General features: G+C 40.0%; 1 protein-coding gene across 3 annotated transcripts in view; it reads left to right on the top strand.

Moving 5' to 3' along the window:
• Nucleotides 1-24,670, top strand: part of MGAT4A (alpha-1,3-mannosyl-glycoprotein 4-beta-N-acetylglucosaminyltransferase A) — a 116,996-nt gene that overhangs the window by 5,226 nt on the left and 87,100 nt on the right. The window lies entirely within an intron of this gene.

Genomic DNA, 24,670 nt, shown 5'->3' with positions numbered 1-24,670 from the left:
GATTGGGTACTATGTAGTTAATGATTTAAACTGCATGCATTGACAGATTACTCCTTAGGCAAAAGTATTTAAGAGGGGATGAGTGGCAATTCTGATTGGACTATTGAAACATTTTTAAAAAATTAATTATGTTTAGACAATTAAACTGTGTTTTAAAGAGAAGCTATCTGTTCATTGATTGGAATTACATAATTTAAGGATAATGTAATTTTTTTTTAATTGAAGAGAAACTACTTGAAGTAGATTCCTACCCATACTTCTTACTTGTCTCCTTACCTTTGATTAATCTAAGGAATGTTGATGATGAGAAGAAAGTAGAAATGTTGAGGTGGTTGCATCATTAGTTTGTTAGAGTAGCTGTCATCACCTGGGCTACTTGAAGGTGCTGTTGCTGATGTTGTTTTACTGACTCATGACGATAACTGAAAAGACTGCTTTGTGACTTTATTGTTTTCTTACGTGTGTTTACATCCATGTCTGTATATACATATTGCATATGTATATACCTGGATGTCCATGTATATGTTAAAAAAGCTGATATAAGTAAAACCATGCTCTGTGCTTTGAGCAAGTAGAGTCTTTTCCCATTCTTTGTCTTTCTCTGAGTTGGGCTCTAATTTTGGGGAGAACTCTTGGGGGAAAATGAATGAAAAACTTGCTAAAGTCCTTTTTTCTTTATATACAGGTATGTACATTTTAGAAATCATGTTTGTATTGTACCAAATGAAGAGACTTAATCAGGAAGTGCTTTGTTTTTGTTTGTTTTTGAGGCAGAACCTTGCTCTGTTGCTTAGGCTGAAGTGCAGTGGCAAATTCTCGGCTCACTGCAACCTTTGTCTCCCAGGTTCAGGCAATTATTTTGCCTCACCCACAGGAGGAGCTGGGACTATAGGCATGTGCCACCACACCCAGCCAATCAAGAGATACTTTGAATAGTAAATTTAATCAAACTATTGATTGTCCCTGACATGAATAAAACAAATGACTGGCTATTAAAAGTCTACTTATGAAATAAGAGGGTTGATGATCAGAAAAGCATATGGATTTTTTTCTTATCAGGAAACTTATTCAGAGAATTATGGTAGTGGAGAATGTTATTTGAAAGATTAGAAGTCTTGGTATCTCCATTTCATTTTTCTTGTTGCTTATGTAAAGGCCTTATAAGCATCATTATTATTCTTTTTATTAAGCTATCTTTAGAATGAAAATTAATTAAAAAAAATAAAGATTCTTTCACCACGAAGTGTTAGATGCACATACACAGTCTGTTCTCTTTGATCATCACTCTGAATAGCTCCATAATTCTTTTTTGCAAGCTTCTACTCTGTTTTTCTACTTAGTGTTTTTTTCCAGACTCTTCCAGGTATCAACACAGGTTTCTGGTTAGGGTTACATAAAATCTCCTGTGTTAAATGTTATCATTTCTGTAACCACTCAAATTGTTGGGCATTTGTATTCTTTCTAGAGAGTTCTGGCAGTCAGACAGCCTGGATTTTCCAGAGAGGTCCTGATTCCAGAGATTCAATTCTAATGTACCCATAAACCACGTGCTCTGATTTTTATTTTGAAGGTATAATTTATATAACCTTTGACATTGCTAGACTGATGGGTTTTTTTTTTTTCATTAATTCATGGGTCCTTTACAAGTACCTGTCTTGCACCTAACCCTATATTATATGCTATTAATAAGAAAAGCAGTAAGTAATTTTATGCCTTTGAGCAGCTCAGGGACTGGTGAGGGAAACATACCTGTAAACAAAAATACCATCAGATAGAATTAGATGGAAACAATAACAATACTTGCCTGTAAGTATATTATATGTATTTTGATCCTCATAACAACCATGGGAGATATTATCCCCTTTCTGTAAATAGAAAAACCAAGGCAGAGTGACTGAAAAACTTACCAAGGTCATATGTTAAGTAGTGGAGTTAAAGTTTGAATTCAGGCAGCCTAATTCAAGACCTTATGCTCTTAGCTGTTGGTCTGTTGCCCAGAAGAGCAGAGGCAGAAACTGCTAATTCTTCAGGTGTTTTACACAGGAGGTGGAATGTGACGGATGAATGTGAAGGCCAAGCCAGGCAGAGTGGGGAACACTGGGCATATTAGGTACAGGGAACTGCATGTGCAGCTACAAGTTCTGAAGGGGAGTAGAGTATTCATCCTTTGGAATTGTGAGATGCTCATTAGGACCAGCACAGAACTCCTAGGCTCTCTCAATGTTTAGCTGGTAATCATGGTACAGTTCCTAGAAGTACTGGTTTGACATGGTCCTCATTTATCACTTGAAAGAATACATGAGCTGGTCCACAGGATTGGCATAGAGTTGGGAGTATGTCAGGAATCCTGCCAGGGAAGCTGTGGTTCAAGACAGAGTAACAGTTTCAGCAGATACCAGCATTCCCACAGACAATTGAGGCAGATTTCCAATTATGTGGAAGGACACATTAGGAAAGTTGTAGGTGGGTATTGTGAGAGTGGGGCAGGAGTAGTTACATGTCTCTTGCTGGGAGGAGCAGGACTCCTGATGACCCTCGTGCTGTGGTCTGGTGCAATCTAGACCCTGGGTGAGACTGATGAAGCAGTCATAGATCCCTACCATGGGGACAGAGACTGGCATTACTTTGCAGTACGTGATCCAGTGGTGCTTAGTAAACATTTAATAAACATTTGTTAGATAAATGATTAATTCCTTCAGCAAAAATGTATTTAAACATTTTTAAACAGCTTTATTGAGATATAATTTACCTACTCTACAATTCACCATTTAAAGTGTACAATTAATTGTTTTTGGTATATTCACAGATACATGTATCCATCACTACAGTCAATTTTAGAACATTTTTATTACCTCAAAAAGAAATCCTGTACCCTTTCACTGTTACTGCCCTAACCCCTACCTCCCTCCCCTTCCTTGCCTTCCTAGGGGTTAGGCAACCACTGATTTTTCTGTCTATAGATTTCCCTGTTCTGAATTTTCAGATAAATCGAATCATATAGTATGTGGTCTTTTGTGACTGTCTTCTTTCACTTCGTGTAATCTTTTCAAGGTTCATCCATGTTGCGGTAGATCAATTCACAGTGGGGTTACTTTACATAGAAGGGATGTGCGCTTCGTCCCTTCTTACAGCTGAATAATGAATGGTCCCTTGTATGATACACCACACTGTTTATCTATCCATCTGCCAGTGAACTTTGGGTTGTCTACACCTTTTGGCTATTACGATTAATGCTGCTATAAACATTCAGGTACATGTTTCTGTGTGGATATGTGTTTTTATTTCTCTTGGATATTTACCAAGGAGGGGAATTGCTGGGTAATATCATAACTCTTACTATGTTTAATCATTAGAGGAATTACCAGACTTTTTCAAAGTGATGGGACCTTTATACATTCTTACTCTTTTACTTCAATCTGTTTATCTTTGAATTTAGTGTGTCTCCTGTAGACAACATATAGTTGGATCATGCTTTTAAAATCCAGTCTGACACTCTCTGCATTTTTTGTGTTATATATTCATATATAATGCTGTTATTGATATGGCTGGATTCATTTCTGTCATCTGACTTTTGTTTTTCCTGTGCCTCATGTCTTTTTTGTTCCTGTGTTCTTCCCTTGTTTTTTTTTTTTTTCAATGATTGAATTCTAATGTAGCATTTTTATTTCATTAATGACTTTTCACTACTGTTGAGTAATTTTAGTAGTCTCTCACCTTATAAAGAATCAGCTTTAGATTTTTACTAGCTTAATTTTACTACTATATAGGAGTATTACTCCTATGTATGTCTATTTCCTTTTATCCCTTTGGAGGGTATTGTTATACATGTTACATCTGTTAATGTTGCAAACCAAGCAATATATTGTTATAATTACTATTTTTATGTGTTATTATTTCCTTAGCCCATTACAGTTTTATTTCCACCTACCTCCTCTGTGCTATTATTGGCAATTATATTACTGATATTTTTGTACATGTTATAGATCCAGCAGTGAATTATATAAATATTTTATACAATTGGCTTTTTAAATCAGTTAACCGAAAAAAGAAAATATTCACTAATAGTGTCTATTCTAATTTCATAACTATTGCTGCTCTTTTTGTGGATTTGAACCACCATCTGGGGTCACTTCCTTTCAGCCTGAAGAATTTTCCCTTAGCATTTCTTATAAGGCATGTCTGTTCACAATGAATTCCCTCAGTTTTTGTTTATTTAGTTATGTCTTTATTTCACCTTTATTTTTTAGAGACAGCTTTTCTGGACATAGGATTATTGGTTAACAGGGGCTTTTGTTGTTTTTGAACACTGTGTTATTGCATTGCCCTTGTCCTCTATTATTTCTGCTGAGAAGCTATAAATTTTATGGGAGTTTCCTTGTAAGTGATGTCATTTTTTTCTTGCAGCTTTCGAGGTTTTCTTGTGTTGGACTTTTATCATTTCTGCCTCATTTCCTGTGTTTGTGGGTCTCTTTTTATTGACCCTGTTTGGAGTCTGTTGAGCTTCCTGGATGACAGCGTATTGTTTTTCAGTAAATTTGGGAAGTATTAAGTCATTATTTCTTTGAATGTTTTTTCTTCTCCTTTCTCTCTTCTTTCCTTCTGGTATTCCCGTTACACATGTGGTAGTGTGCTTAGTGGTGTTCCACCTTTCTTTGAGGCTTTGTTCATTTTTATTCATTTTTTTTCCCCTTTTGAGCTTACATAATCTCTACTGTCCTGTCTTCAAGTTTGGTAATTCTTTCTTCATTGTGTTCAAATCTGTTGTTGAGGCAGGTATTAGGGTTCTTCAGAGAAACAGAACACACAAACACACACACATACACACACACACACACACACACACACACACACACACACACACAAAAGAAGATTTATTATAGGGATTGGCTCATGTGATTATGGAGGCTGAGAGGTCCCAGTATCTGGTGCCCGCAAGCTGGAGGACCAGGAAAGCTAGTGGTGTAATTCAGTCTGAGTCCAAAGGCCTGGAGATAAAGGAGCCAATGATGAAAGTCCCAGTCCATGGTCAAAGACCTGAGGACCAGGTGTGCTGATGTTTGAGGGCAGCATATCCTGGCTCAGACCAGAAATAAATTTGTCCTTTTTCCACCTTTTTGATCTACTCAGGTTCTTAATAGATTGGATGATATCACCCGCGTTGGTGAGGGTGATCTTCTTTCCTCAGTTTACAGATTCAAATGCATTAATCTCCTCTAGAAATACCTTCACAGACATATTCAGAAATAATATTTTACCAGCCCTCTGGGCATTCTCTAGCCCTGTGAGATTGACACATAAAATGAACCATCACAAAGTCCTCTAGTAAATTTTTACTTCTATTATTGTACTTTTCAACTCCAGAATTTCCATTGGTTTTTTTCTTAAAATTCTCTCCTTATTGACAGATTGTGTTTGATGCCACTTTGTCATACCTTCTTTTACTTCTTAAATTTTCTTTTAGTTCTGTGAGTGTATTTATAATGGCTGATTTGAAATCCTTTTAAAAATAAATCCTGGCTGGGCATGGTGGCTCACGCCTGTAATTCTAGTACTTTAGGAGGCTGAGGCAGGTGGATTGCTGGAGGTCAGGAGTTCGAGACCAGCCTGGCCAATATGGCAAAACCCCATCTCTACTAAAAATACAAAAATTAGCTGGTGGTGAGGACCTGTAATCCCAGCTATTTGGGAAACTGAGGCAGGGAGAATTGCTTGAACCCGGGAGGTGGAAGTTGCAATGAGCCGAGATCACTCCATTGCACTCCAGCCTGGGTGACAAAGGTAGACTCTGTATAAATCAGTCAATCAATCAATCAGTCAGTCAATCTAACATCTAGTTCATCTAGTTGAACTCCCAGGCAGTTTCTGTTACCTGCTTGGGTTTTTTCCTGCTTTGGTGTATGGGTTGTATTTTTCTGTTTCTTTGAACATTTCATAATTTTTTATTGGAAACTGGACAGTTAAGAAAAGTATATTTTAGCAACTCTGGGTAGTGAGATCCCCTTAACCTGTTATTATTTGCTGGTTTATTTGTTTAGGGCTAGCTGGAGCTTCAGGTCTTGGTTTGGCCACAGTCACCCTGAGATACCCCTTGTTATTTGTAGGGCTCTCTCTTCCTCTTTCTAAGACTCCTACACTAATTGCCAGATGATTGTTTTATTGTTTACACCAATGCCCTGGGGCATAAATTCTGCTACAAACTAATTAAATTGTGGTTCCTTTATTTTTTCTTTTTCGCCTATAATGTATTCTATGTTAAAATTATGGTTCTGTTGAAGAAATAGTGTCTGAGGTCAGTGTCCGATATTTGTCTGACCCCAGGAGGACTCTTCCTTGCCGCCTCTTTTGCAGGTTCTCTCCTGCAAGCTAGCGCCCACACTCCAGGCTGTATCTTCACTAGAGCCACAATTCTCCCCATTCTCTCACCACAACTTCCACTGTTTTTGAAAGGGCTCTTAGGCCCAAACTTCTCCCGGCACTGTTGCAAATGAAGCCCTTTCTTTGGGAAGAGATCAGGAACTGTTTTATGGCTCCAGGCAAGATTTCTGAGTCTTGAGGTGGGACTGAGGATAATGACAGGTTTTTCTCTGAGTGACAACCCCACTCTAGGAGCTGAGCACTAAGTGGAGAGGCCAGAAGGTTGAAGTTCTTGTGGCTCTGCCTTTCTAAGTGTGGAACCACCGCCTCACAAGCCCCATGAAGGGCTGTCAGGGCCTAATATTCTTATCACACTGCACCCGAGGTGGAGCCTTCATTCCATCAGCGAGGGTTGGGTGGAGTAAGGCAACCCCCACATCTCAATTGCACTTGCCTAGGACTTAACCTTAGCTACAGGCAGCTGGAGACAGCAGGAGAAAGGTTAAGTCCTGCTTCTCCCAGGATGAAATCCCGCAGCATGGAGCTGGAGAGCAAGGGAGCCCTATGTTCTTGGCTGATGTAGTCTGGAGTGAGATCTCTACCTCATTGCTCGGGGAGAGGAGAGCGGGGAATGATCTTGGTTCAAACACTGTACTCTTACCTTTCACACTGAATTTTTATAGATTTTCTTGTATAGATGTTTCTTCATTTGCTATTTGTCCTTGAGACAATTTTCAGGTACTCTTAAGAGGTTTTTAAAACAATGATTTTCACTAGTTGCACTGCACAGAGGTTCAGCAGAGCTTATGCTGTTGCGTTGGAAGTGGAGCTCCAAAAATATTTTGAAAATGCTTTATTCATTACCAGATGTCATCAGATTTAATACACCATTAGATGCACCATGATTGTAAAGTACTGCTAAGCAGGAAAAGCAGCTGCTGATTAAACTATGACATGCCATCATGTGTAAGAGTCACCTTGATTTCAGATGGTGAAATATGGGGGAAAATGTGTACCTTTGAATCAGTAGACTATAGTATCTTCTGAGAAAACACTTACTGCTAGGAAAGATCAGATCCATATCCTGTTAGCTATAACAACAGAAATACCAAACGAAGCATTTTATTGAAAACCATGATTCTTCTTTGTAAACAAACAGTGAATGAAAGTTTTTAGATTTGTTTTTCTTTACAGAATAAGCAAAGCTGCTTTCAAATATGATACAAGAAAAAATTAATACTAAGTCTTTTGGAACACACCATCATCATTCTGGCTTGCTGAAACTGTCGACCTGTGTTTGTTGAGTGCCTTCTGTGTGCCAGGCACTGTTTGTGGTCTGGGATGCATTATTAGCAAACAAGTTAGAGGAATATCCCTGCTGTAGTGTTGGAGAGGAGGGAGGAGAGAGCTGCAAAACAGTAAATTAAACTGTAAGTTGAACAGCAGTAAATGTGTTTTAAAAAACTATTTTGAAATACTTTTAGATTTACAATAAATGTACAAAAATTGTACACAGATTTCCCTTATACCCAGCTTCCCTCAATATTAACAACTTATATATGACCAGAGTAGTATAATTTTCTAAACCAAAAAATTAACTTTGATTCAAAATTATTAACTAATCTACAAACCTTATTTGAATTTCACTGGAGTTCCCACTAACGTCCTTCTGTGCCAGGGTCCAATCTAGGATCCCATGTTGCTCTCCCAGGGTGCAGTCTAGGATCCCACATTGCATTTAGTTGTCATGTCCTCTTAGTTGCTTCCAGTATGGGAAATTTCCTCCATCTTTTTTTTTTTTGAGATGGAGTCTCACTATGTCTCCCAGGCTGGAGTGCAGTGGCGCGATCTCGGCTCACTGCAACCTCCACCTCCTGGGTTCAAGCAGTTCTCCTGCCTCAGCCTCCCTAGTAGCTGAGATTACAGGCGCCTGCTACCACACCAGCTAATTTTGTATTTTTAGTAGAGATGGGGTTTTGCCAGGTTGGCCAGGCTGGTTTTGAACTCCTGACCTTAGGTGATCCATTTGTTTTCCTAGGCTTCCCAAAGTGCTGGGATTATAGGTGTGAGCCGCCGTGCCCAGCCCTTTCTTTGTCTTTTATGTCCTCGACAGTTTTGTGGAATGCCCCTTAATTTGAATTTGCCTGATGATTTCTCTGGTTATGTTGAGGCGTAGCCGGCCCTCTGTATACACAGATTGGACCAACCACGAATCAGAAATGTAGTTAGGTTTACAATGTTTGTGTCTGTACTGAACATATACAAACTTTTTTTGTCATCATTCCATTAAAAAATAGAATAACAGCTATTTATATAGCATTTATGTTATATTCATTATTGTAAATAATCTAGAGGTAATTTAAACTAGACAAGAGGCTGTGTGTAGGTCATATGCAAAGACTGTGTCTTTTTTTTTTTTTTTTAACATTTGTGTTCACCAGTTTAATATATAGTAAAGAATATGATAAAGGATATAGATGAACAACTAGATGAGGAGGTTCAAAAGGGTGAGGAGCTTCTGTTCTCATGGGATTTCTGGTGCACCACTTTTGTATTCAACAACATGAAAGCTCTACAAACCCCAGAGTTTCAGGATTTTTATGAAGACATTATCACATAGTCCTGACCAATTATTAACTCCATTTTGAGCCCCTCTTTTCCCTTTTTAGGGAATGGGGCTGAGAGTTTCTTTTTTTTAATTGCATTTTAGGTTTTGGGGTACATGTGAAGAACATGCAAGATTGTTGCATAGGTGCATACGTGGCAGTGTGATTTGCTGCCTTCCTCCCCTTCACCTATATCTGGCATTTCTCCCCATGCTATCTCTCCCCAACTCCCCACCCCCTGCTGTCCCTCCCCTATTTCCCCCCAACAGACCCCAGTATGTAGTGCTCCCCTCCCTGTGTCCATGTGTTCTCGTTGTTCAACACCCGTCTATGAGTGAGAACATGCGGTGTTTGATTTTGTGTTCTTGTGTCAATTGTCTTATTCAGAGACTTGAGCATCTGCAGATTTTGATATCCTCAAAGATATTGGAACCAATCCCCCTTGAATATCAAAGGACAACTCTAATGCATTTTTGGCAAGAATACCACAGAAATGATGTTGATGTTATGTCCTTTTTTTTTCTTTCTTTTTTTCTTTTTTTTTTTTGAGATGGAGTCTCGCTCTGTAACCCAAGCTGGAGTATAGTGGTGCAATCTTGGCTCACTGCAACCTCCGCCCCCTGGGCTTAAGCTATTCTCCTGCCTCAGCCTCCCAAGCAGCTGGGATTACAGGCACCTGCCATCACAGCCAGCTAATTTTTGTATTTTTAGGAGAGACGGAGTTTCTCCATGTTTTTCAGGCTTGTCTCAAATTCCTGACCTCAGGTGATCCACCCGCCTTGGCCTCCCAAAGTGTAGGATAATATGCGTGGGCCATCGCACCTGGTCTCCTCTTTTTTTCTTTTTGAAACAGGGTCTCACTCTGTCACACAGGCTGGAGCAAAGTGGTGTGATCATGGTTCACTGCAGCCTTGACTTCCTGAGCCCAGTCAGTCACCTCACCTCAGCTTCCAAGTTGAGGGAAGGATCACAGACATGCACTACCATGCCTAGCTAATTTTTAAAATTTTTTTGTAGAGGCAAGGTCTCACTGTGTTTTCCAGGCTGGTCTCAAACTCCTGGGCTCAAGCAATCCTGCTGCCTCAGCCTCCCAAACTGCTAGGCTTACAGGCACAAGCCACCATACCCTGGCTGTAGCCTTCGTAGCACATTGTACCAGGAGGTATGTGATGATGATGTGTCTTGTTACTGCTGATGTTTGCTTCGATCACTTGGTTGAAGTGGTGTCTGATAGGCTTTTCCACTGTAAAGTTACTATTTTTGCCATTGTAGTTAATAAGCATTTTGTGGGAGCCAATATCCTGTTTCTCATCATACTTTTACCTACAAATGTTAACATTATTTGATAATTTTTGCCTGCAGCAATTTTTTAAAACTTTAATTTTAAGTTCAAGGGTACAAGTGCAGATTTGTTGCCTAGGTATACTTGTGTCATGGGGTTTGTTGTACAGATTATTTCATCACCCAGGTATTATACCCATTAGATATTTTTTCTGATCCTCTCTCTCCTTACACCCTACACCCTCCAAAAGGCTCCAGTGTGTGTTGTTTCCCTCCGTGTGTCCATATTCTCATTTAGTTCCCACCTATAAGAACATGGGGTATTTGGTTTTCTGTTCCTGCATTAGTTTGCTAAGGATAATGGCCTCTGGCTCCATCCGTGGCCCTGCAGAGGACATGAACTTGTTCTTTATTTGTGGCTGCCTGCAGCAGTTCTTACTGTGGTGTTTGCCAAATGTAACTTTCTATTTCCATCATTTATTCTGTACTTATAAATTAACTGGAATTCCACTGAAAGGAAGAGATGTCTCTCTCCCTCATTTCTTTTTTTTTTGAGTTGAAGTCTAGCTCTGTCACTCAGGCTCGAGCACAGTGGCGCAATCTTGGCTTGGCTCACTGCACCCTCCGCCTCCCGGATTCAAGTGATTCTCGTGCCTCTACCAGCTGAGTAGCTGGGATTACAGGCGTGTGCCACCATGCCCAGCTAATTTTTTTGTATTTTTAGTCGAGACAGGTTTCACCTTGTTGACCCGGCTGGTCTTGAGCTCTTGACCTCAAGTGATCCACCTGCCTCAGCCTCCCAAAGTGCTCGGATCATAGGCTTGAGTCACCATGCCTGGCCCTCCTTCATTTCTTTCTTTCTTTTTTTTTTTTTTTGAGACAGAGTTTCGCTCTTGTTACCCAGGCTGGAGTGCAATGGCGCGATCTCTGCTCACTGCAACCTCTGCCTCCTGGGTTCAGGCAATTCTCCTGCCTCAGGCTCCTGAGTAGCTGGGATTACAGGCACGCGCCACCATGGCCAGCTAATTTTGTATTTTTAGTAGAGACGGAGTTTCACCATGTTGACCAGGATGGTCTCGATCTCTTGACTCTGTGATCCACCCGCCTCGGCCTCCCAAAGTACTGGGATTACAGACGTGAGCCACCGTGCCCGGCCATTTATTTCTTTCTTATTTCTTTATGTAAGTATGAACTCATGGATATCCATTTAATTCCATGGGTTATGATTCTTTATTATAATAACTTATTTTGTTGTTTCAATTGTCTCAGAGGTGGCCTTCCTCAAATTGGCTTCTGAGCCTTTTGTTGTGCCCCTATCATTTTTTAAAAATTTATTGAGTGAAATTAACAAAATTAACCTTTTTAAAATAAACAATTTAGTACATTCACAGTGTTGTAGAACTACCACCTCTATCTAGTCTCCATCATTTTTAGAGCCATTTTTTACTTTCTGGTGCCATAGCATGCTCCAGGCTTGTCTCGTATTTTATATACCCCACCTCTGGAAGCAGTCATTTTTCCAAGGAGCCTCTAGTTCCTTTGAAGAATGGAGTCTTGGTGTGTTCATTCCTACTGTGGCATCACCATTTCCGGTCTCTCTCAGTGCACAGAGCAAGGGGAGACATGCACATGTGCATAGATAGCATCCCCAGCTATTTCCATATCCACCTGCGTTTCTTTAAACACCATGAATTCATAGTGATCCCTCAGATTTTAATCGAATACTGTAGCATCCATGCTAGTCTCCTCTTTTCCTTATTTGTAAGTCCGGTCTCTGACAGTAAAAAATACGGCTCCTATTATCCCAATATAATTACTTATGCTCATTCCCAGTATATACATACAATAGTTTCAGAATTCTAACCCATACACAGGTGAAAAGTAAATTTACTAGGGTGCAATATTTGTGTACAGTTCTTTTTGTATTTAGTCTTGTAATATACATATGCTATTTTCTAAAGTTACTTAGCTTATATTTTAGTCACTTCTTCTTCTGTGTGGTTATGTTATTCATTTATAATATATTTAGGTCCATGTATTACTGCTTGTATTCAGTTTTGGGTTTCTCTCATGTCCTGTTAATTGCAATCATTTACATTTTGGATATGTGAAACATCTTGGTTCTGACTCAGAACAGTAAAAAAGGTATGCTGAGAGATATGTCTCATCTCATTCCTACTGTCCCAGTTTTATTTTTTCCTTCTTTCTGCCCAGTTACCATCCATCCATTGTAGGTATTCAATCTCACTATTTTCTGGTTTATCCTGCCTGGATTTATTTTGTATTTTTAGCATAGACAGGGTTTTGCCATGTTGGCTAGTCTTAAGGTCTTGAACTCCTGACCTCAAGTGGTCCACCCGCTTTGGCCTCCCAAAGTGCTGGGATTACAAGCATGAGCCACTGTGCCTGGCCTACAGGCTTTTTTCTTTTTTAAGATTAGTGTTAGCCTTAATTTTTTTTATCTAAACCATGGTAAATCAAGAATTTAATTTTTGGGAGAAAACTCTAGTTGCCAATTATGTTGTAAACACGAAAGTCTGAGGATAGAGTTGATTTGATTAACATTTAAATTTAAATAACGTACTTGGGAAAAGTAGATTCTGTCTCTTTTTTTTGCTGAAGCATATTTTGTATGTCTATTAAACTTAATAGTTAGTTTTTAAAACCTAAAGATAAAGGCCAATCTTTTTTTTTTTCTTTTGAGACATGGTCTTGCTCTGTTACCCAGGCTGTAATGCAGTGGTGTGATCTCAGCTCCCTGCAGCCTCTGGGCTCAAGCGATCCTCCCACCTTAACCTCTTGAGTACCTGGGACTACAGGTGCATGTCACCACACCTGGCTAATTTTTATTTTTTTTTTTAGTAGAGATGAGGTCTCACAGTGTTACCAAGGCTGGTCTCAAACTCCTGAGCTCAAGCAATCCTTCTACCTTGGCTTCCTAAAGTGCTGAGATTACAGGCATGAGCCACTGTGCCTGGCCCAAAAGACCATTTTTTAAGAAGCCCTATTCTTTATCTTTCCAATAGGAATCTAGAAAGTAACTTAAAGCAAATTATAGTCAGCATTCATTTGGTAAAGTTTGTTTCCAGTTTCAATAGTAGTAAGTGTCCACATGTAAGGGTTTTGCCTTCCCTCCACAGTTGAGATGAGATGTTAAGATTTTCTAACCAAGATCATGCAGTGTTAGCGTGTGAATCCCTCTTCAGTTCAGTAGGTTTAGAAATTTACTGCATTAAGAGAAGTTTTTCTTTTTTAAGTAATGTTTTAAGTATAACAAAGATATAAAAACTGCACAAATCCCAAGTGTACAGTTCTATGAGTTGTCACAAAGGGGGCACACCTCAGTAACAAACTCCAGAAGTACAACATTTCAGCATTTCCTGTCTTTCTTGTATTTTGGTGTGCACATTGGTACCCAGTTATTTGAGTTGTCAGGTCATCAGCTTTTTAAAAAGGAGTCTTCCTCATGGTGTATCTCTGAAGGAGCCAGACAAGTGATGAGAGTAATTAGTGTTACTCGTGCGTTCATGGAGATGTGAACAGTGCTATGAGAGCATTGGGGTAGAAACAGCACATTCAGATGAGGGATTCTGGAAAGGCTTCTCACAAAAAGCGGCGTTGGAGTTGGTCTGAAAAGAAGATAGGAATTTAATGGGGGAGAAATGTATTCCCTGTGTTAATAGTGAAGGTGGATGTTGGATTGAACCAAAGAGTTGGCAGGTGGTAGTGTTTGGTCTGATGGATGCAGGTCCAGATGCACAAAGGATGGAGAAGAGCAGAGGAGACTGAGGGAATGAGGAAGGCAGGGACTGTCAGAGCTGGGAGCAGGGATGGTAACAGTAAAGTGGACGAGAGATCTGAAGGGCTCAGCATGAATTTGTGGTGAAGAGTGTCATTATCTTACTACTTTATCCTAAATGTTACTTAAACTATCCGGTTGGGTGTTGTGGCTCATGCCCATAATCCCAACATTAGGAGGGTGAGGCAGGAGGATCCCTTGAGATGAGCCTGCGCAACAAGATAAGACTCCATCTTTACAAAAAATGTAAAAATTAGACAGGTGTGGTAGCTTGTGTCTGTGGTCCCAGCTACTCAGGAGGCTGAGGTGGGAGGATTGCTTGAGGACTGGGTAGTTGAGGTTGCAGTGAGCCATGATCGATGCTAAAGTGGTACTTATGCATGTGCGAACACATGTCTTTTTTTTCTTTTGTAATTTACTTAAGTGGATAGCTGATTTTTTTTTTAACTTCAAACACTTCAAAATACAAAACAAATACAAATGTTGTAAAACTACCATATTTATATTTAAACTTATTAGTTATCAATACCATGGGCTTTTTCATTAATTTCTTTGTCTCTGAACCTTCCTAAGGTTAATAGTAACTCTTATTTTGATACCTTTCTGAGATTTTAGAAATCTTACCAAGCTGGAAAATAAAAAAGTAAGTGCCTTCTGGGACCATTTGTGTCAAATGTGATCAGGATTATTGACTGAGCATTGATTGGGGCCAGGAACCTGGTTGCTTCCCCCAACATAATTTAAATTTAAATCTAGGCTAATTGTTGTCTGGGTCCTTTTTTTTTTTTTTGCAATTAAATTTTTTAGTTTAATGAGGACTTTTGAGCTCAAATTTATCATATAGATTTTATTTTTTCCCAGGCTGGTGTTTCCCCTATGGGATAGCATTTCGTATTGACCACTTGTAATTATATCGACTTAGTAGAGAGATTGCAAACTTAAATATTTCTTGTTGGAATCTTCTGATTAGAAGGCCACTTAGAGTATTTTTTTTTCTTCTCACACAAGAGATCTAGTCTAGGATCTTGATTATCTTGATTATTTTAGGACAGATCATTGATTTTTTTTTATAAAACCCAACTTCTTTCTTTTTTTTTTGAGACTGAGTCTTGCTCTGTCACCCAGGCTGGAGTACAGTGGTACGATCTCGGCTCACTGCAACCTCCGCCTCCCGCGTTCAAGTGATTCTTCTGCCTCTGCCTTCCAAGTAGCTGGAACTACAGGCACACCACCACACCTGGCTAATTTTTGTGTTTTTAGTGGAGACGAGGTTTCACCAGGTTGGCCAGGCTGGTGTCAAACTCCTGACCTCATGATCCTTCCACCTTGGCCTCCCAAAGTGCTGGGATTACAGGGGTGAGCCACCACACCCGGCCTAACGCAACTTCTTTATGTGACCACTGTGCTTATCTTCCTCCCCACCTCCCCGTTCTTTTTACACTTCTTATTTTGCTCCAGAACTGTGGGTTTATATAGAACTTCCCTTTCCTTCCATCATTATTGCACAGACAGACAAAAGTTTCTGTATAAGCAGACATACTTATTAGAGGAAGGAAATACACAAGTGTATTGACTGTCTTCTACTTATTCAAATTGACAAAAAATTGCTGGGCACATTATTAGAGGAAGGAAATACACAGTTGTATTGACTGTCTTCTACTTATTCAAATTGACAAAAAATTGCTGGGCACAGTGGCTCACGCATATAATCCCAGCACTGTGGGAGGCAGAAGCAGGCAGATCACTTGAGTTCAGGAGTTTGAGACCAGCCTGGGCAACATGGTGAATCCACCTCCCTGCCCCTAGTTTGTACTAAAAATACAAAAATTAGCCAGGCGTGGTGGCACATACCTGTAGTTCCACCTTTTCAGGAGGCTGAGACTGGAGAATCACTTGAACCGGGGAGGTGAAGGTTGCAGTGAGGCGAGTTCCAGCCACTGCACTCCAGCCAATGTGATGGAGTGAGACCCAGTCTCAAAACAAAAACAACCCAAATTGACACAGAATTAATCATATTCCTTGTCTTTACCTTTTTGCTTTTCAACTTTTTTGGAATAACTTAACTTTTTTTGTTTTCAAATGTCTATCCACTAAATAGAATTTGTTTTCTTTTAATATCTACACTGTCACAAGCTGGCTACTGGGTACCATCTTAAGCTGTTTTCTTTGTCTCTTCTGCACTCTCCCCTGACATCCTTGAAAGCACTTGCATTCTTACCCTGTTTCCATGCTTGCATACCCATCCTGATTTTTATTTTTCTATTAGATGATGTGGAATTAACTATGTCATAAGAGTCCTAGTTCCTTTCACGAGGAGTTGTTTTAGAGACTTCAGAATTTGGGTGTCCATGAGGGTTAGTGATGGACAAAAGTGTTCCTGTTGTTTTTGGGAAATGGTCATTGATTGTTTTTTTTTCCAATTTAACCAGTCATGTTGCTATACTCTCCTTTCCAGTGAGATTTCATTGATTGCTAATACTTTGCTCTGTGTTGGTGAACTCCAGCTCACTAAAGCAGAGTTCTAATAGGACTGGAGATTTGCAGGGAAACTGGGCAGCTTGAACTTATTACTTAAAGGAGAATGTGAAAATTGTCATGGGCTAGGAAAAGAGTTTGCCAACTAGTTTATCTTTTGCTTTATGCTGTGGCAAATGGCCAGTCATGGCTTGAATTTACCCCTTTGTTTGTCCTGGCAAGCTTGCGTGTAGAGAGGCTTCTGTTGGCAGCTTGGTTGCTGTTTCAAAGTACCAAAAATGTTGAAAGACAATTCTTCACAAACCCTGTGTGTGAATTATGGAAAAAGGAAGTAAATGTTCCAGGAAATCTCATACTCCTAAACTGGATGTCCAGTGGTTTGCTACCATGTTAGGTTTTCCCCTTCTACTGGCTTGTTCTTTCATTAAGTTCATGTAAGGTAAACTTAAAAACTTGAACTTCAAGACTTGTCAAATATCTTATTTTTGTTGCGCCTCATAATTTGTATTTCTCTCAAGTTGTCTCTTTTGTAACTCTGCAACATTCCCCCCAAAATAGACAAAATCTATCACTTTTTCCATTCCTGTTTTCTCCCTTTTAAATCAGTAATAAAGTCCCATTTATTTGCAGACAGTTGTGCAGAGAAATAATAGAACCGATTGGACCTCCATTATTGCTGTATGCTGCTGTCATTGTTTTCATTTCAGGAGAAATAAGCCTGTAGCTTATAAACTGAAAATAAGCCTAGGGTTGGCATTGGGAGCAGTGAAGAGCACCCTTTGTAGACTGCCTTTTTCTCCGTGGTCTCATTTAGTCCGCACTGCAGCTCTAGGGAGGGAGGTCAGTACTAATATCCCTGTTTGACATGAAGACACTCAGGCAATTAGCAAAGTAGTTAATCTGGCTGTGTGAGATCACAAGAAAGTGATAGAAAGAAGGTATGAATCTAGGCTTGTCTAACTCTATGGTTGTATGAGAGCTGAGAGAGTCAGCTCTCAGGGAATGCCCAGGCCTCCAGGGCAGTAGAGCAGTGTTCCCTGGATGAGTCCACCACAGATGAGCTTCTGGAATGCTGAAGTTGTTTGTCACCCAATGTGATTTCTTTATATACTTTTTACAAAACTATCTTCTCAGCTAGTATTTAGTAATATTATTGCTCTATTGTTTCTGTTGCCTGTTTTTTAAGTGCACAATTTCAATTTAAGAAAGTTAGCACAAAACTAGTTTAACTTGATTGTTAAACAGCCAGTTTAACTGTTCTTTTTAGGTTAAAAAATCAATTCACACTGCCATTAGTTAAAGGATACTTCAATCATGCAAAAAAATCTGTTGTTTACTCCAGCAGAGTTCCCTTTAAAGGGAAGCATCTACATTATTGGTTGTTAGTATTTCTGGAAAAGGCACGTGTTAACTTGAGTGAGGCAATGGAGCTTTGTTTTGTTACTAAGTGTAACTGCTGAAGTGTCTTCCTAGCACAATGTGTGCCAAAGTTTAGGGCAGGTATAACTTTTTTTTTCTAGAAATAGTTACACATAATGTTAGACTTTAGGATTTCAGGTTTATTGTTTTGATGCAGAGGAGGGTACTTATAAATCTCAGACTTTTGATTAAAATAAAACACATTATCAGTGAGGATATCTAATTAGTAAATCTCATTAGTCTTATAAATTTTCCTTTTATCATGGATCTGAAAAGCAGCTTGTTGTAAGCTGCGCTCATTGACAGGGTGCAGTGGCTCACGCCTGTAATCCCAGCATTTTGGGAGGCCAAGGTGGGAGGATCCCATAAGCCCAGGAGTTTGACCCAGCCTGAGCAATATAGTGAGACCCCATCTGTTAAAAAAAACTGTGCTCACTAAAAGACTCCTGACATTGACTGCATCACAGGGGAGGATGTCATAGGCTTAACTTGTATATTTTGGTCTATTAAAGTAAACTTGAGGCAACTGGCAAAAAAAATTATAAATAGCTAGAAAATGTAGATTTACTGTATGGAACTTAAGTTACTTTGAAACCATTTTCTAAAAGCAAGTCTTAAAGGGTTAGGTATGTTGTGAAATGGTGGAATTTTTGACTTCTAACAGATGTCTCACTGTTTGGATTAAGTCATAGGGAAGATCCAGAAAGAACTCTTGAGGTTACACATGAGCAGCCTTGCTCTGGAATGCTAGGAATTGGTTCCTTGTCAGAAATTTAAAATTTAAACAATTTTAAATTTAAAAAAATTATACAGAAAAGTATAGTAAATGATACAGAAATACCTATATTTCTATTACTCAGATTTTTCATTTTATAAAAAAATTGAGACAAGGTCTTACTCTGTCACCTAGGCTGGAATGCAAGGGCATGATCTCAGCTCACTGTACCTCTGCCCCCAGGTTCAAGCGATTCATGTGCCTCAGCTTCCAGAGTAGCTGGGACTACAGGCACATGCCACCACACCTGGCTAATTTTTGTACTTACAGTAGAGACAAGGTTTTGCCATGTTCACCAGGCTGGTCTCGAACTCCTGAGCACAAGCAAGCCGCCTGCCTTGGCCTCCCAAAGTGCTGGGATTATAGGCATTAACCACTGTGCCCAGCCCAGATTTTTAATATTTACTTCTCGTCTTTTTTTTTTTTCATTTTTAATGAAAAACACATGACAGATCTCCCACCCAGTTTCCATCTCTGCTATCTTGCCTAGACTGAGACAAACCACATCATGTTGTGCACTCCTGTAGTGCATTTTTTATATGTTGATGTATGGATGTGAATATTCATTATGTATATATAAGTGTACATATATATAATTTTATGTATCTAAAAAATTTATGCAGATAATATTATGCCATGTATATTCTACATCTTAAAAAAAAATAAAAAAGAACAAATCTCAGACTGGGTGTGATGGCTCATGACTGTAATCCCAGCACTTTGGAAGGCCAAGGTGGGTGGATCACTTGAGGTCGAGAGTTCAAGACCAGCCTGGCCAACATGGTGAAACACTGTCTCTACTAAAAATACAAAAATTAGCTGGGTGTGGTGGCACACACCTGTAATCCCTGCTACTTGGGAGGCTGATGCAGGAGAATCACTGGCACCTGGGAGGCGGAGGTTGCAGTGAGCTGAGATTGCACCACTGCACCCCAGCCTAGGTGATAGAATGAGACTCCATGTCAAAAAATAAAAATAAAAAGTAAAAAAACCTCACATTATTTGATATTTCAGGGGAGGGACATACCTTGGTAGTTCCCACCCTACTATTTTTGCTGATGTCACTCTGAAGCCACTTTTTACACCATTCCATTCTCTAGTTCCTAGCAAGAATTGGGTCCAAATTCATCCAAACTGGCTATTGTCTAAAATTTTCATTCTTCATCACTCAAAAGCTTAACTGTGCTGGAGCATTTTGCTGGGTTTAGGTCATGACATAAAAGAGTAGACATGGCTTTTTTGTTCCTACATAGATGGCGTATAGCATTTAGGGCACAGTATCAAAACCCCTGTGTTATTATTTTTATAAATCTGTTCAATGTCTGCATTCGTTTTTCTCATTTTCAGCGTTTGGGCATACTGAGGTCTTTGTATTCAATAATGGGAATTTTATTAGTTGATTTTCATTAATTTCAGAATACTGCACAATCACCTAATCAGTTGTTCTACTATTTTTTTAAATGGACAATATTTATTTCCTCTGTAGTTAGGGTGATCATATGATTTACTGTCCGGAGCTGGGCACTTGAGAGTAAAGGGAGTACTGTTGACAGTCATGCTGTTGGCAGTCATGCTGGGTTAACGGTTATAAATTGGAACTGTCCGAGGCAAAGATAGCATGCAGTCACCCTATTCATGAAGTGAGAGGCAGTGGTAGAGAATGACTGGCCGTGCTCAGGTGGAACAAGGAGTCTGGATGCTGCTGCTGAACTCGCTTAGTTACGCTGGGTAATGAAGCTCCCTGAAATCTAGAACCATCATTCAGGATCATTATGAACCTCTGTACCTGAGAGAATCCAGGATCCAATGAATTAATCACACCTGTGAAGCCTGCACAGCATTGCAATTCATGCTTAAAGATAAAAGTACTTATAAACAGGAGAGAGGGCAAGCATTTTGCTGTGGCGATAATGAAAGGAAGTAATCTTTCGGTGTGCTGATTAAGATCTAGAAGCTCAATAAGCCCTCTTCTCAGGGGAACTTCTTGGAATCACGGTAACTTGGATTTCCTTATCAGAAAGCTAGAATTAATGATAAGGTAGAAACGGCACTCCAGAAGTCTTCCTGTCAAACAAACGCCTGGCTTAAAGGCGTTTGTTCCCATGTGTGAGTTGTGCCTATGGTGTACTCACCAGAAGTGTATTTGCTCAGCTGTGAAGGAGTAATTGAAGAATGACCTTATTGGTTTCAGCACATAAACTATTGCAATAATAAATTTGATCTTGAGGGAAATTTGCTAATCTGAGTTACAGGATATTAGTGGTTTATTGGCATAATGCTTTTTTATTCTCTAATTGAGACAGAATCTGGCTCTGTTGCCCAGGCTACAGTGCAGTGGTGTGATCATGGTTCACTGCAACCTCTGCCTCCTGGGCTCAAGCCATCCTTCCACCTTAGCCTCCTGAGTAGCTGGGACTACAAGACATGTACCACCATGCCTGGCTAATTTTTATTTTTTTAAGACAGGGTCTCCCTCTGTTGCCGAAGCTGGAAGGCAGTGGTATGATCACAGCTCACTGTAGCCTCGAGCTCCTGGGCTCAAGCAAGCCTCCCACTTCAGCTTCCCAAGTAGCTGGGACCACAGGTGCATGCCACCACACCCAGCTAAGTTTTGTATTTTTGGGGGGTAGAGATGGGGCCACACTATGATGCCCAGGCTGACTGGCTTTTTTATTGTTTGTAGATACAGGGTTTGCCATGTTGTTCAAGCTGGTCTCAAACTTCTGAGTTCAAGCAATCCACCTGCCTTGGCCTCCCAAGGTGCTGGGATTGCGGATGTAAGCCACTGTATCTGGCCAGCATAGTGCTTTTGATGCTTAAGTAGCTTTGTTCATATTGCTGTTTTCTCTCTTCAGCTCAGTTAATTTATTCATTCACCTAGTGTTTATTGAGCATGTATTAGGTGGTGATCTACTAGGCACTGGCAATTTCATGGTGAACAAGATAGGTGATGTCCTTGGTATATAGAGCCTATTTATAGAAATGCTAAGTTGGGGGATGTTGCGCAGTAATAGTTGAGCAACTAGGCGGACTGAGTTATTTCAGAGAGTGATGAATACTGACTACAAAACAAGCTAAGGTGGTGGTGAGTGACTGAGTTGGGAGTGATGACTGTTTAGATGCGAGTGATCATAGAATGCCGCTCTGAGGAGGTGACAGTTGAATTGAGACCTCAATAATAAGAAACCAGAGAGTTAGAGGGAAGAGGGGTCCCAGCAGTGTCATAGCAAGTACAAAAGTCCTGAGGCCACAGTGAGCATGGCACTTAGGAGAATGTAAAAGAAAGCTAATGTGGCTAAAGCATTGTTAGGGATAGGGAGTGTCACGGGTGTGGTGAGAGATGAAGTCAGAAAAGCAGGCAGGGGCCAGGTCATACTGAACATAGAGGCCATGATAACACCTTTGGATTTTATTTCTCAGTAGGAAGCTTTATGCCCAGAGTGTACCACAGTCTGATTGACATTTTTCAGAGACTCCTCTACCTTTAAGGAGATGTTCTTTATCCGGTTGAGGAAGTTCCTCTCTGTTCCGAGTTTGCAGAAAGCCATTGCTTTTCCATATATATATATATATTTTACTATTTTTCCTCTATTTCCTTCTCTGCATGCTTGGGGGTATCCTATCCTCTGAGACCTCTCTGTTCAGTCTGTTCAGTTTTCCTCAATCTTTTTTCCCTTTGGACTTCAGACTCAATAATTTCTATAAATCTAGCATCAAGTTCACTAATTCTTCTGTCCTTCTGCCATCTGAAATCTGCTGCTGAGGCTTTCTAGTGAATTTTAATTTTAGTTGCTTTAACAACTAAATTCCATTTTGTTTTATATTTCCTGTCTCTCTATTTTCTCAATTCATTGAGTCAGTTTCCTCACATGGTCCTTTAGTTCTTTAAGTTGGTTTTATTCGTTCTCTTAACTTATTTATAGTAACTGTTTTGAAATCTTCATCTGCTGAGTATAGCATCTGGGAATACTCAGAGACCATTTCCATTGACTGCTAGAAATTTCTTTCCCCCTGAGTATGGGTCTTGCTTTCTTTTTTCTTTGTTCTCTTGTGCATTTTTGTTGACTACCATATATTTTAGGTAATGTATTGATGCAGTTCTGGATTCTTACATTATATTTTCTCAAGTGGATGGTGATTGCTTTATTTGCTCATTTGTTTAAGTAATTGGACTGGACTAAATCTCAAGTCTGTCTTTCCTGCTGTATCTGACTCTGGATATCTCTGTACTTCGGTTTTGATTCGGTTTTATTTTGAACTGGTTTTATTTCGTAGAGAGGTTGCCCCTGTGTCTGCATAGCATAGCGTTCAACAAAGATTGGTCAGAGGCTGTAGTGAAACACCTCGAGCCGCTAGGGCTCGCTTCTCTGCTGAGGAGCTGCCAGAGCACATGGTACTGCAAGCTGTTTTTGCGTGCGCCCCAGCTGTACGTTGCCCTGGTCTCCTTTTACAGTTCCTCCATGTGTGTGCATGCATGGGCTCTAATAACCAGGTGTACGTGGGTGGCATGGGCCTGCACTGCTCTCTGCTGTGCATGCTCAGAGCCTCAAGTCCACCTGGGATGTGTGAAGAGCTTTTTAAGCCCCCTACAGCTGTCTCACCCTCTAGGCTTCCCTGTGAAGTCTCTAGCTGGTATACCAGTCCATTGCTTTTCTCAGGTAGAACAGCAGCCTCAGGGATGCAGACCTCTAGCCCTCCATGCTGCTTGCCTGCCTCTGGGCTTGCTTCTGCCACTGACAACACTCTGAATTCAATGTGTTCCTGCCAGCAGCGGCAGCGAGTTTGCTAGTTTTCAAGGCTGCCCCACGCTTGTTAAATTTCTGAATTGACAGAGCTGGGGAGGAGAGAAGAGGGCGGCTCCTGGCAGGAAAGTCATGGACTTGTGCTGTTCCCACCTGAATCCAGTAGTTTTCATAAATAAATACTTCTCAGTTTGTTGAATGTCTTGGTTGATTTCCAGAGCACCAACTTGGTTTTGACTCTTGACCAGCTTCCTAGTTGCTTTGTGGGGAGAGGATTTGTGACCCTTCTCACTCTGTTAAGAAGTTAGACATCCCTGAGGAAGTTCTTGAATGTGCCCTCAAGTGATTCTGATTGGCAGCCAGGGTTGGGCACCAGCACATCTGGGACTCTTCGAGCTGTAAATATACACACACAACATCAGGGCATAAGAAAATTTTTGCCATATTGACTTTCTAAAATAAAAAGTCTTGAATGTGTCAGGTATTATAACTAAGGACCTAATTTTAAAACAGGACCTAACGAGGGTCTAGAATATAGACTTAGCCTCTGCCAAATTAGCCAGCAGCCATTCTTGTTGATATGTTAAAGTTGGCTGATTTAGCCCTTGGACTTGGTGTGGTATTACTTTATGTTCAGCTTAGTTGGCTAGCATCCATTTCCTGAAACAGACTCCTAATCTAATTTTTCCAGGTTGGAAAGCTTCTTAAGCAGTACATGTGCTGTGCTCAGAGGTTGTCTGGAATCTACGTTTGATGTATTCTCAACTGAAAGGATATTATTCATGGCTGACATATTAGAGGTGACTAAATTGAGAACATTGGGTTATTACAGAACATTGACTGATCTTTTTGTACTGCTTCAGAAAGATTACTAATCAGGTTTTGGGGATGTAATTGTCCAGTTTTAGACCCATTGTGCAGTGGATACAGTGGTTAAAGTTGCACTGGACCCTGAAACCAGTAGTGGACAAGAATAGCATAAAAAAGAGACTGAAAGATCAGCCTTACCTAATAGGATGCAAATGCATAGAAATCTTAAATAAAATACCAATGAACTAAATCTTTAGAGCAGTGTTAACATTTTTGGTATATTTTCTTTCATTTTTCTGGACTAGTGGCTCTGAACATATGATCCAAGGACCTGTGGGGATCCCTAGACTCTTTCAGGAGGTTCATGAAGTGAAGACCATTTTTATAATGGCCTTTTCCACTCTCATAA

This window comes from Aotus nancymaae, unplaced genomic scaffold, assembly GCF_030222135.1.
Source record: "Aotus nancymaae isolate 86718 unplaced genomic scaffold, 86718_ANA_hifiasm-v0.15.2.pri h1tg000131l, whole genome shotgun sequence".
In the NCBI taxonomy this organism is placed as follows: domain Eukaryota; kingdom Metazoa; phylum Chordata; class Mammalia; order Primates; family Aotidae; genus Aotus; species Aotus nancymaae.
This window is presented reverse-complemented; position numbering and strand designations above follow the sequence as displayed.